The sequence below is a fragment of the Physella acuta genome, unplaced genomic scaffold, assembly GCF_028476545.2.
Source record: "Physella acuta isolate Inbredline_101_S28 unplaced genomic scaffold, ASM2847654v3 ptg001492l, whole genome shotgun sequence".
Classification (NCBI taxonomy): domain Eukaryota; kingdom Metazoa; phylum Mollusca; class Gastropoda; family Physidae; genus Physella; species Physella acuta.
The window spans coordinates 103,834-118,068 of record NW_026733007.1 but is presented as its reverse complement, the minus strand read 5'-3'; the positions used below and the strand labels follow the sequence as shown (position 1 = coordinate 118,068).

The 14,235-nt window shown below is 33.8% G+C and overlaps 1 long non-coding RNA gene across 1 annotated transcript; it reads left to right on the top strand.

Moving 5' to 3' along the window:
* Nucleotides 1-302: 302 nt before the first annotated feature.
* On the top strand, nt 303-6,830 carry LOC131928364 (uncharacterized). The gene is made up of 4 exons (XR_009383765.1): nt 303-359; nt 2,945-3,039; nt 5,239-5,304; nt 6,749-6,830. It is a non-coding gene; the product is annotated as an uncharacterized LOC131928364 (long non-coding RNA).
* The last annotated feature ends 7,405 nt before the right edge of the window (nt 6,831-14,235 follow it).

Here is a 14,235-nt window from a genome sequence, read left to right as displayed (position 1 = left end):
TTTTCTTTACATATATAATAATGAACTACTATTTAAATAAATAAAAATACAAACGTTCTCACGTCGAACCCATCCATATTTCTAGAACGTTTTTGGTTTGTTTAACAATGAATTACCTATACGTAAAATTGAAAAAAATGTACATGTGTTTTATATTTAACAGTAAGGGACAAATATATTATCGCTTGTGTTAAAAGGGTTAAGAGTAGATATTTAAATGCATTTAATTCAAATTAGTGTGGTTAAACAATTTATTTTTAAAAAGGTTGTGTAATGAGTTTTTTAATGGGCTTATTGAAAGATCAGCATTGAGGCTAGTGTTGTTCATTCAACAAGCCATCCAGCCTTGTTAACATATCGTAAGTACAGTATGGATAGTGTGGTAAACCTAAAAATATTGTATAATGCTTTGTACAAATAGTTTCTTCACTATAAAAATTATAGTTTGAAGCTTTATTATGGTTAGTTCATTAACTTAAAAAACAAAATTCAATTAATAATTGCTTATTAGAATTGTTGATTATTGTTAGTAAAGCTATAAGAATATATTATCAAGTGCATGTATTCTGTAGTATCGCAATGTCAAATGGTTCTATGTCAGGGGTCGGCAACCTGCGGCTCGCGAGCCGCATGCGGCTCTTTTGATATCAAGATGAGGCTCTCCAGCTCCTTGAACAAATACTAATAATCTTAATAAAAAAATAAAATATTTAAAATAAAAAAAATGTTAGTGGCTCTTTAAAACCAGGGAAATTTTGAAAATTGTAACTTTTGGCTCTTCCGCTCCAAAAGGTTCCGACCCCTGTTCTATGTACATTCACGGTCAGCTTGTTCTATGTCGCTTAATGGTAAACTGGTTCGTTATCCGTTGGAAGAAAATAAAAAAAAAAACACGGTCATTACAAATCTTATATATTATGCTCAAACAAATTCTGTGCTCTGGTGGCGGACAGCGGGCGGACGGACCGTGGGAACACTGGCCACTGTCAAAAAAAACTATCAGTAAAGGACCATGACTTGTGTGTTTATTAAGCAGCATATACCCGGCATGGGCGTTTGACAAAAGAACACATAACCCTAAAAACTAACTCTAACGTTAAACTTGACACTAACCACAACCCACAAAAACCAAAAATCATAACACAAACACAAAAGCAAACACAAGCACAAACACAAAAGATAACGAAAACACAAACACAATCGCAAACACACAAAAGCGCTTACAGGATCCAAGAAGAGAATTATATATATACGAGCCGACCCGCTGCGTATCACACGCCGCTATTTAGTTTTATTTTCTACTTTTCAGTAATTCATAATTTGTGAATTCGACAGTACCAATGCTGCCACTGAAAATATTTGCTTTAAAACACTAAAACCCTCCTTTCCCCCAATCCCTACCATACCCCCCCCCCCGGTGAAAGCAGCCTCCTCATAGTTACCTCCCCTAAGTTTAAAATCGTTTCAAACTAAGTTATCTGTCCCTAATAACCGTCACTAAACCCGTCTCTACGATTGTAAACATTTAGCGTGAACAACAGCTCACCTGACCATGTGGGGAGGGGGGTGGTAGCAATATGCCTAGAGAGGAAGAGAGGGGACTGCAAGGCGCGCTGACAGCTTGGTGTCTTTTAATGTCTCCAAGAAGAGAATTTTATATATATATATATATATATATATATATATATATATATATATATATATATATATATATATATATACGCGTACCCGTTGCCGCGGGGATAGAAGAAAATCTGACGAGATATATAAGAAAGATTTTTATCCATGCTATACCAATATTATGTTCTTAGACGCGTGACCTCGTTTTCTAAAACTGAGTTATTTAAATATAAACAATGCATGCGCTTGGATTATAAATATCGGGACACGGGTTTACATCCACTACAGCATGAAAACCTTGAGTGTACGTTAATCATTCACCAAAATAATGAGGTAGAACACACTTCGGTGACCGACCGTGTGTCAGGGACGTAGAAGGGCGCTCTCGGGAGCCTCCGATTACACTACAACATAGGCGTCTTAGTGTTCGTAGGGGAATCCGTGGTGCTTCGGTTCGTGCAATCTACGGGGCGCCGATGGTTGTGCCTGTGGAAGTTTTAACGCTGAATATATGCAGGACGCACGATTAAAGGATGCTCAGTGTTAACATAGCCGCTTTGGAACTCTGGGCGCCAGATTGTGGATTGACAAAAATCGCACCTTCTCGGGCGCCGCTCATATCAGATTTTAATTATTTTGTTAACAGAAACCTTCCAGGAAGTATTCTAATAAACTCCTTAAAGTTTTTTAGCACTCGGATGAACCGTGCCGACTGCATTCGACTTTAATCTTTTATATACCGGATATAGACAAAAATCGCACCCTCCCGTGGCGATGCCCTTGCGAAATTAAAAAAAAGATTTGTTTTTGCAGAACCCTTCCCTGCAGTGTTTTAATCAACTCCATAAAGTTTCATAGCTATCGGATAAACGGTGTCGAGCCACATCCGACTTTTATTTTATTTTTAAAATTACTTTTAACGTTTCATTTGATGTAAAATTAACGTTAAGGGACAAATACATCACTAACGTTTAAAGGGTTAATATTAGATATTTAAATGCACTATATCCTAAATAATATATTTAAACTTTTAAAAAAGTGACTCAATAATTATTTGTGTATTAGAATTGTTGATTATCTTTAGTAAACCTACTAGAGGATCTATGTTAATTCATGGTCAACTTGTTCTTCGTTCCTTGATAGTAAACTAGTTCGTTATTTATTCGTTGGAACAAAATGAAAAATTATTTCAAGGCCATTAATTTAAAAAAAAAGTATAATTTACAATCCAAAGTTTGCATGTAAACTGAAGTAACTACGTTCCCAAGCATCAAACCAGTCTTAGCTCTAGGGATAGAAACAGTATTTATTATTTTATGTACAGGGCGAGAAGCTAATGATGCATATGTTGATTTTAATGATGCTTTTGCTGATCTCAGCTGAAATAGAAGCCAACCCGTTCACAAGAAGAGCTAAAGGGTAAGTTGTATTCATTTTACCCCATACACCCAGTCATTACCAATGCCAAAATAGTTTACTACTAGACATGTTTCTACATGACTCGGACAATATACTCGGCTTCGATTTGTAAAAGTTGTTTTTAAAAAGCATTTTAAGTGTCCAACATGTCGGGGGTCGTTTAGTTACACCCTCTTATTAACAATGCTATTTTATTAATAGACACTTTTTTAAAAACGTTTTAATAACAAGATTTTATGTAATAATGCACTAAAAAGTAGAAAATAAATTATACTCTATTATTTAAATTACTATAAAGAAATATATATATATATATAAATGTGGGCTGAATTAAGCTGCAAATGTCCTTACACTTTACCAAAAATTATCAAAAACTTTTTAAAATGTATATGGGCATAATAACCGTTTAGGATGCCTTGAAATGTTTTATAATGAACATGTACATAAAAAGTTTAAAGATGCCCCCAACAATAGATAGCATGATGATGGGTATAAATATTGTATGGATGCCCTTCAAATATATCAAATGAATTTAAGCTTAAGATGCGCCTGCAGTGTATAAATATAAATATGGTTATAATTACTCTACGGATCTCCTTGTAAAGTAGTATAATGAATATGGGCATAATTACTTTAAATAAATTAAAATGCCCCTGCAGTCCCTTCAAATCAAATGGTCGAAAGTATTCGTAAAGATCCCTAAAACTATACTAAACAAAATACTTTAAAAAAACTTTAAAAAAAAACACGTTTTTCTTGTGGACTAAAAAGTAGAAAATAAATTTTTCTTCCGACCCTAGGGGATCTACCAATGACTGCTCGTAGATTTTGTGCTTCCTCGAGCTGTGCAGGTTCTTGTGATGACTGTTCATACATTCGATGACAAAAAACGTGTGTACGTTCACCATCAAATTTCCCGACCCATCTGCCCGACCCACGTTTTTTTGTCATCAAATGTCATCTATCCAGATAGATGTCACATCAATTTCATTTTTTTCAGGTGATGTGGCTGATATTGTATAGCATTTCGTAGCCAAGTGCATTATATGGAAAACGTAGCTTATTGTACTCTAATTTACAGTTTACTGAATGCTGGAATTTTAGGAACTGGGACCATGATGCCGGCTAATTATTTAGAAAGATTATTAGTAGCAACACCTAACTCAAATTTGCGCAAACGTTATACAAAAATAAATATTAAAAAGTCATATATTATATAATAATACACAACGATATCAGTATCCATGTCCGTATCCGCATCCATATCCGTAACTATATATATTTATCTCAGAACAAAATTGCAATGGCGTAGTTAGGGAAGTTCTGGTGGGGCGGCGCCACGGGCCCAATTCAGGGAGAGCAATAAAGGGGTAGAATTTTTTTTTTAAAAAAAAAGCTCATTTTATGTTTATGTATTGGTTTATACACAAATGTAATAGTGTCAACTGCTAGATAGATTTACTCTCTGATTTAACTTTCGTTTTTATACAATAATTGTGTTACACAAAAAAAGCTATACGAGATAGTGACTGCTAAATAGTATCAATAAACTTTCCAAATGGGGGCATAGGGGCGTTTTTTCACTAAACTTAAATAATTATATTTTACAAAGGGCTGGACGAGGGGCGCAACATTATTAGTTCGCCGGGCGCCGGAGTGGGTCGATACACTTTTGCAACACTGACAAAGGCTTCAAGTTCAAATACTAGTAAAATTAATGACTAAAAGTACACATATCAACTTGCTCTCAACTTTAATTAATTGTAATTCATTGTCTACAATCCTACACACTACTTTTGCTATTTAGCTGTCCAAAAATAAAATTTCAATATTTAAATTCTACTTCCGAGCGAACTACATTAACACTGGTTCGACTGGCCTTTAATACTCGACTGACCAACTCACTATGACTTATGACTCGTCATCTCACGTCTCGTTGTTGCCTATATATTTCAACTAATTAAACAATCTCTATGTTAAGTTACCTACACCATTCTACATTTTTTCTCTCTTCGATTTATTTCTAATGTCTAAACTTGTATTATCACACTATAGTAAACCCAATCTCTAACCCTAACAAAATCCTTAATAGAATTTTAACCCTATCATTAACCGAAAAGAAGAAATATACATATCTTTATTCATATCCCTTTATACGTTATCATTTAAGATTCATGTTTACACATTTTTATTCAATAGTTGTGCCGATCGGAATCAAAATTGTCACTGGAGAGTGGCTTGTTGTAGCCTTAAGGATAAATGCAAGTTAGTAATTTTAAATTTTATGTTCATATTGCAAGCAATAATATTATAATATAAACACATACACATATACGCTAGCATGTACACACACACATAAAACACACACACATTATATATGTATATATATATATATATATATATATATATATATATATATATATATATATATATATATACATACATATATATATATATATATATATATATATACATATATATATATATATATATATATATATATATATATATATATACATATATATATATATATATATATATATACATATATATATATATATGTATGTATATATATATATATATATATATGTATATGTATATATATATATATATATATATATATATATATATATATACATATATATATATATATATATGTATATGTTTATTTATTTATTTATAAATATATATTTGTTGTTTGTTTTTACTTGTTCTTTTGTACTTTTGCTCATTTTTCCTATTTTAATTTCTTCTTTTTACTTTCTCGTATATACGAAGTATAGAGAAAGTCTTGTAATCGTGCAAAAAAAAAAATCGAGATTTTTACAAATCTCGACGTTTCACACCTCACTGATACGGAAAAACATAATTTTGCAATTTTTGTCCGTATGTCTGTGTGTCTGTGTGTCTGTCTGTCTGTCTGTCTGTCTGTCCGTGTGTAAACACGATAACTTGAGTACCGTTATAGCTAGGTTGATGAAATTTCATTTATAAGTATTTTATCAAAATCGTAGATCCGTTTCAACTTTTGAGCGATTTCCGATAACCGGAAGTGGTTCTTTTTCTACTTTGAATCTTTAAAAGCCTATAACTTGAGTTCTATTTCAGATAGATAAATGAAATTTCACATGTAAGTAAAAGATCTAATTTCTACCTTCTGTTAAATTTTGAGTAATTTCCGTTGACCGGAAGTAGTAATTTACCCTTCTTCCGATTTCTCAAAAAACTAATGTAAAATTTTTAAGTACTAATAATATTGCGCACTATTATGCACTTTTTTATTTGGCGTTCAATTGGTGTGCAATTCTTTTGTCTACGAGATTTTATTCTATTTTTAAAACTTTAAGTATTTAAAATGGATTAAAAATCATGTCTATAGCTCGAGTTCCCATCCCCTGTTTTTTTATATAAGAATATTCCAAAAAGTTTAGGAGAGATCACTCCCGGTTTATTTTTCATTTGTTCGTGCTTTTATTTCCTTGTAAATTATTTTTTTTTAATTAATTAATTTATTTGTTTTTTTTTTTACATATTTGTGTATATGTTAGTTTGTTGTTTTTATTAGTTTATACGTTGATTTGTTTATTCCCATGTGTGTTTATCCTTTTTTTAAATTTTCTTTGTTTATTTACTTTAAATGTTCTGCATGTATTATAAATACACATGTAATTTCAAGATTCAAAATGTCCTGAAAACTGAAATTCAACAGGATGCGTCCAGATCACAGATTGCCAAGATGTTTATCAATTTGATTTGCCTATGTTAAACTATTAAACTCTGGATGTCTTTAAGATTTTTTTATTATAAGTTTACTTTCTTTTTTTTTTAGCTGTTTTATTTTTTTTTAATCTGGACATCAGTTACTTATTTTAAAAGGTAAATTAGCTAAAACCACTACTAATTTTGAAGTATTTTAGATTCCCAAAAATGAAATGGTAAACATAATAAATAAAACTAAAAATCAATATTAAACAATGTAAAAAGTTTTTGCACACATATAAACAACTAGCTCATCACATGTTGCTAAAAACTATGCTCAGTTTTGCTTTCTCTGACTCAAATAGTTCACAACATTTTTATAAATTATAGTATTTTGAAACGAAATATATACAAGCAATCTCTAGGATCTATGGTATATTCATCAAGCTGTTTAGGGATAGTCATAAAGATTGTTGATGTATTAAACTAGCCAACTTCTTTCAAACTTTTGCTCAGATTTTGACATTGATCCCTCCACACATACATTACATCCTCAGATACGAACTAAATATTTACAAGTATACACTATATCCCAACACAGATACATTAAATCTGTTGACACTTACATAAAAACCCTACACACAGACACTAAATCCAAACAGAGATATACTACGTCAGTAAACAAAAACATTCCGTCTTTACAAACCCTTATCGAACCTACACTTCCCGATAAAATATTACTCTTATAATTTACTTCTTTTACACTTCTACCAACAAGATCAGAATCATTTTTACACATGATTCAAATAATTTAAATGCACGATGTAGTAAAGTGAGGCAAACTCCTTGCACTAATCCTTTTATACACAAACATACTACACATACATACAAACCCTTATCGAACCTACACTTCCCGATAAAATATTACTCTTGTCATTTACTTCCTTTACACTTCTACCAACAAGAGCAGATTCATTTTTAACACATGATTCAATTATTCAATTAATTTAAATGCACTATGTAGTAAAGTGAGGCAAACTCCTTGCACTAATCCTTTTATAGACAAACATACTACAAATTGAAGCATTTAATCTCCATGTTTAATCTTTTGTTTTTATTTCAAGATCAACGTGTTTATATTACAATACATAATTTTAAATCTTATATAATTCTATCGGAGGTGGCCGATCAGTATAATTCAGTCCTGCTAACCCAAAAGGCGCTTGTTCGGATTTGAGCCGTAAGATGTCAGTAAATTTACTCTAGTATAAGTTAAGGCGTCTAGGCAAAGAAGCGACTACAATATACTTAAACATTATAGTTGAATATGAAGTCCAAATGATTATCAGTGCTACGTTTTTTAAGTAAAAGAACAAGAACAATATTTATGCTGTAACTTTATGCCAGGGCTTATTTTGTTAACATATCACATCTGACAGGTTAATTATACATTTTAAATTCGATGATTTCCAAACATTAATTGTGTTATTGAACTAAGCAAACACAAAAGTGGTTTGAGTACAAGCTAGGGTTATAGATATCAATACAATTTGGGTGCTTAAACAAAAAAATAATAAAAACCAAATGTTTAATTTCGTCTTTGTAAAATCATAACGGAGCAACTATTAACGAGGTTTGCTGTTATGTGCCTATCTGTAACGCCCTACATTAAGCTGGGTTGCGAAAAACACTGCTATAATTTACTTCAATGTCAGATCAATTTATTCAATTTATTTATTCAATTACGGTAACAATAGTAGGCACGAAGGCATTTTTTCACGTTTTAAAATAAACAAATAAAACAACAATTCAATAACAGTAATTGCATGGTAACGACATAGCAGTAGCATAGCACTAAAAATGTGAATAAAGAAATAATATTACATAGTTATAATACAAAAAAAGATAAACAAAAGAATATAATAGATGAGTGAGAAATGTTTCAATGAGTCAGTTAGAGAGGTCATTAAATAATTGTTGTTTTAGTTTAGATTTGAATATATTTTCAGATCTAGATAGCTTTGTTTTATTAGGAAGATTGTTCCACAAATTAGAACCAGAGTAGGCGAAGCTATGTTTTTGGAAAAAAGTTGTATATGGGAATGGTAAATTAAGACGACGATTTAATTTTATGTTAAAAGAAAATAGGTCTGATAAGTAGGAGGGGGCTGTTTCGTGGAATATTTTATATAAGAAAATTGATTTAGTATATATTATCTTTTTATTTAATGGAAGTATTTTAGTTGTAAGAAAAGAATCCAGACTACTAGACAAGCCAGTATCCAGTTTTATAGCCCTTTTTTTGTAATGATAGAAGAGGACGCTGCTTAGATATAAAGCTGCCGCTCAATACTACAGAAGCATAATCCAACCTAGATTGAATAAAAGCTTCATAAAAAACTAGCCTTCTCCTATAGTCCAGAAAGTTCTTTATCGCTAGTTGAAAAGTTGTCTTTAATAAGGACATTCTTAGATGATGAATACGATCGGACCAAGTGAGGTTGTGATCTATAACCAATCCTAGGCATTTGTAACTGTTAACCTCTTCAATGCTTGTATTGTCTATAGTAATGCGTAATGCGGTGGATGGAAGACGAAGGCGTTTCTGATGAGTTGTAATAATGATGGACTTGGTTTTATCGGGGTGAAGTTTCATTTTGTTAAATTTTGTCCATGTAGCAAGCTGATTGGCACATGTTTGAAGTTTGTAACTGAGTGACTCAGCACTGTCTGCAAAGATATGTAAGGAGGTATCATCAGCAAACATCTCGCACTGACCTGCGTCGATGTGCAAAGCAAGATCATTAATGTTTAAAGAAAAAAGTAAAGGTCCTAAGATTGAGCCCTGTGGAACCCCTATATTAACATATTTCTGTGAAGAGATGGTATTAAGGTGAAACACGCGTTGAGATCGGTTAGATAAAAAGGAGTGAAGTAACCTAACTGTAAAGTCGTGGAATTTGTATGGAATTAGTTTGTTAAGAAGTATGGTGTGATCAATAGAATCAAAGGCTTTTCTGAAATCGACGAACAGCGTGCCACAGAGTAGGTTTTTGTTAATATTTTAAAGCCAGTTTTCATTCATCTTATTCAAAGCAGTGGGTCAGCGTGGTCGAGTCGGTAAAGCTCATGGTTGCTAAACCAAAAAGTCTCGAGTTCTAACCCTCGGCGGATGAGGCTCATTAGCTGGGGACAGCCACTCTTCTAGGAGAGACAACTCCAAAATAAATTAAACAACTGCTGCCTTGTAGTTTGGTCTTGGTTGGACAAAGGCTATAGAAGCAAATCCAAAAAGAAAAGCAGGCTGAAATTGGAGTCAATGGCCTCAATGGCGTATAACCAGTTGACACGTAATCCTTAATTGTGATGGAAGCATGGTCGAGTCGGCAAAGCTCATGGTTGATAAATTCGAAAAAAGTCTCGAGTTCAAACCCTCTGGCAGATAAGGCTCGATCCCTTCCTACACTAAAAATTAAGAACGAAGAAGAAGAAGAAGAATCAAAGCAGTGTGACAAGAATGAAACTAAACCCAGACTGATTACTATGGAAAAGCTTATGCTTTTCGAGGTAGTTTGACATGCATTTGTTTAGATGTATTTCTAGTGGCCCGGAGAGGGAAGAAAGTATAGAAATTGGCCTGTAGTTATTAGCATCTTGGATGTTACCTTCTTGTGTAGTGGTATAACCTTAGCATGCTTTAAATGTTTCGGGTAATAATGCTTGGCAATACAGAGGTTATACACATAGGTTAAAACTTCAGAGATTATTGGAGCTGAAACCTTCAATACTTTATTAGAGATATCATCAAACGAAGTTGTTGTAGACTGTTTAAGAGATCTTAGGCTAACATAAACCTCATGAACAGTGAGAAGCGGAATGATCAGCTCTGTCCTACCACGGTGAGCAGAATGACAAACAATTTTAAGCTCCTCACTGATTGTGTAATCAGAATCTGTGTTGAGCGCTACAGATGATATAAAATGATTGTTAAAATCATCAGCAGATATCTGGCAATGTCCAGCTGTATTACATGTGCGTTTTTTTCTAATTATTTGAATTATGGCAGTCCAGATAGATTTGGAATTAGGTTTGCCTGACAGCAGCTAATTAAAATACTCCTTCTTCGACCTACGCACGAGCAGTTTGACATAATTTCGTTGCCTACAAAAGTCCTCAGTAGTTCCATAACGTTTAAGCCAGTCTCTTTTATTAATTGCAGATTCGATATTGTTGTTAAACCAAGAAGGTTTGTATGTATTCTTAACTCTTTTAGAGAGTTTAGGTATATGTTTGTCATATATAGTATAGAAAATAAGAAGCCATTCAGAAATTGCTAGATCGGGATTTGTAATTGTATACTTTGCAGAAGGGGGCAGCCAATAAATCCGCAAGAAAAAGATCTTCATTAAATTTTCTAAAAGAGCGATAATTTATAGTGATGTGTTGCCGCGAAGGTACACATAATCTCTTTGGCGAAAAAGTACAACAAACAGGGAAATGGTCACTAACACCACAAGAGGGGACACAGACATCTATTAGGTTGCAGTCAGTGATGTGTAGATGTGATCAATTATTGTACTTGATTTATCATTGACCCTGGTAGCCGTGTGTACAAATTGTTTTAGATTCAGAGAATCAACAATATTTTGCCAATATCCTTGAGGTTTTAATAAATTTATATTAAAATCTCCCAATATGATATATTCATTGTTAGTAGATAAAACGGTATCTATCATGGAGCAAAAACGATCATACCATTCCATGTTTTCGCAGGGATTTCTATAAAGGAAGCACTTTGGTGATGAGAATACCAGACACATCCTAACATGTAAATACACCCACCACTAGAGCAAAGACATGTACGTGCTGTGAACGTATATTGGCTAAACTATCTGTTGTCATGGTCCTATAGAGACCTGTTTATGACAACCATCTAGTGTGTGTCCATAGTCCTACAGAGACAATTTTAGGCCAACCTTCTGGTGTGTGTCCATGGTCCTACAGAGACCTATTTAGGCCAACCATCTGTTGTGTCCATGGTCCTACAGAGACCTGTTTAGGACAATCATCTGGAAGTGACACGATAATGACTAAATATTAACAAAATGATCTATATTGTGAAATTCCGCTCTATTTTCCGACAAAGGTCACAAATTCACCTGCTCATCTTGTCCAGGTCATTAACCTACTCACATGACATACGTATAATCCAATACCTATCTCTTTCGATGGTAGCCCTCCGCCCTCAACCAACTAACGTGACACACATATAATCCAATACCTATCTCTTTCGATGGTAGCCCTCCGCCCTCAACCAACTCACATGACATACATATAATCCAATACCTATCTCTTTCGATGGTAGCCCTCGCCCTCAAGGCTGAACCCCAGGACTATAACTGTCATCAAGACTCACAACGTAAAACCTCGCTTTTTAATAACTAACGTTTATGTAACAATGCCCTAAAAAGTAGAAAATAAATTGTAAATTACTGTAAAGAAAAGCGTGGGTCACGTTATTATCTATTGGATACCTTTACTAATATTAAAGAGGATACCCGCGCTGTTCTTTATAGTAATTTTAATGGTAGTGTATTAAGGAAAATCATTTATTTTCTACTTTTAAATGCATTAGGGGTCATCCATAAATGACGTCACGCTTTTTTGACAATTTTTACCTCCCCCCTTCCCCTCCGTCACACTTCGTCACAAAAAGCCAGACCCTCCCCCCTAAAATGACGTCACAACTCAACCTACAACTCCCCTCAAAATTGCAGTTGAATTTTTTTTTAAACATCGATATTTTTCCAAAATCTTGTCTGAAATATGTCAAAATAGAGTATTTTAATCAATTCCCATTACAATTTATTAAAACTGTTTTCTAAAACGCAAAATAACGTCTATAATTCGTTTTCTAACATTTATTTTCTGACCCCCCTCCCCCTCATCACACATCGTCACAAAATTACCGACCCCTCCCCCTTCCCCCTACGTGTGTGACGTCATTTATGGACGACCCATTATTACATAAAAGAGTGGTATTAAACAGTTTTTAATGGATATTTTAATTATCTGAATTTCACCTCACAGTAGTCTTGCAAACATCCACACAAACAACTGATGGTTCTTAACCCCACTCAAATAGATGAGTTTTCCATAACATTAAGCTAACCACTATAGACTGTACATTTACCAGAAATAAGCGATGGGCTATGAAAAGGTACTTGACAATAGATGTATCTTGCCACCTGTAAACGTAAGGATAGCAGATATATCAAAGTTGTTTAGCCTTGGTAGCTCTGTGTGTGTTTGTGTATGTGAGTGTGCGTGTGCTTGTGCGTGAATGTGAATGTGAATCCGTGTATGAGATTATGCGCGTGTGTGGGTGTGTGAGTTTGAGTGTGTGTTGTGACTTACGTTAAATTAGAAACACGTTCTGGTCGTGAAATGAAATGAGATTTCCTAACAATGTAATAGCTAGATAAATTTAAGCTTACGATTAACAAACTCAAAAGCTAAACACCGGTCTTGAAAATCAATATGTTATCTTTCGTCCAGTCATTCAAATGTCTAGATACCGCATAATGAAGAGATCAAAAACATCTGTTTACTACAGTTTACTACATAGTCATTAGGAGACAGTGCTAAGGGGTCATCCATAAATGACGTCACACTCGTAGGGGGGAGGGGGGGTCCGTAATTTTGTGACGATGTGTGATGAGGGGGAGGGGGGGGGGGGGGGTCAGATGTTGCGACGTCAAATTTTTGCATTATAAAAAAGCAATGTTAGAAAACGAATTTTAGACGTTATTTCGCGTTTTAGATAACTGTTTTAATAAATTGTAATAGTTTAGACAAGATTTTGGAAAAATATCAATGTTTTAAAAAAATTCAACTGCAATTTTGAGGGGGGTTGTAGGTTGAGGCGTGACGTCATTTTAGGGGGGGGGTCTGGCTTTTTGTGACGAAGTGTGACGGAGGGGAGGGGGGAGGTAAAAATCGTCCAAAAAAGCGTGACGTCATTTATGGATGACCCCTAAGTTTAGTAAAGTTATTCACAACCAAATTAGTGTGTTATTTTAAATTAAGGTCACCTCTATAAATATAACGGTTTTACCGTTTTAAATACATTTTGAGCTACACACTTTGCAATTATCAGCTACACACTACATTGTTATTATCAACAAAAAAATAAATGATGTATCCCTTCTGTTTCTTATGGAGATATACAATGGCTTAGCGACGACTTTTGGGCCCCTATGCAAGAATTATCAATGGACCCCTTCGTCAACCGTTAGGCTAAAACGGAGTTAATCATGGGCAACGAAGAAATCGATTGCTACTTGCGAGGGAAGATGTGCATTTTTGTATTTTATACGTCCTGATTGTGTATTCATACTGTGCTGTAATATCATGTACTATCCCGAAGCGTAAAAACTTTTGCGTCACAAGGCAAAGGTCCGCACTAGGTAATACCATTTAGGCGCGACACCATGA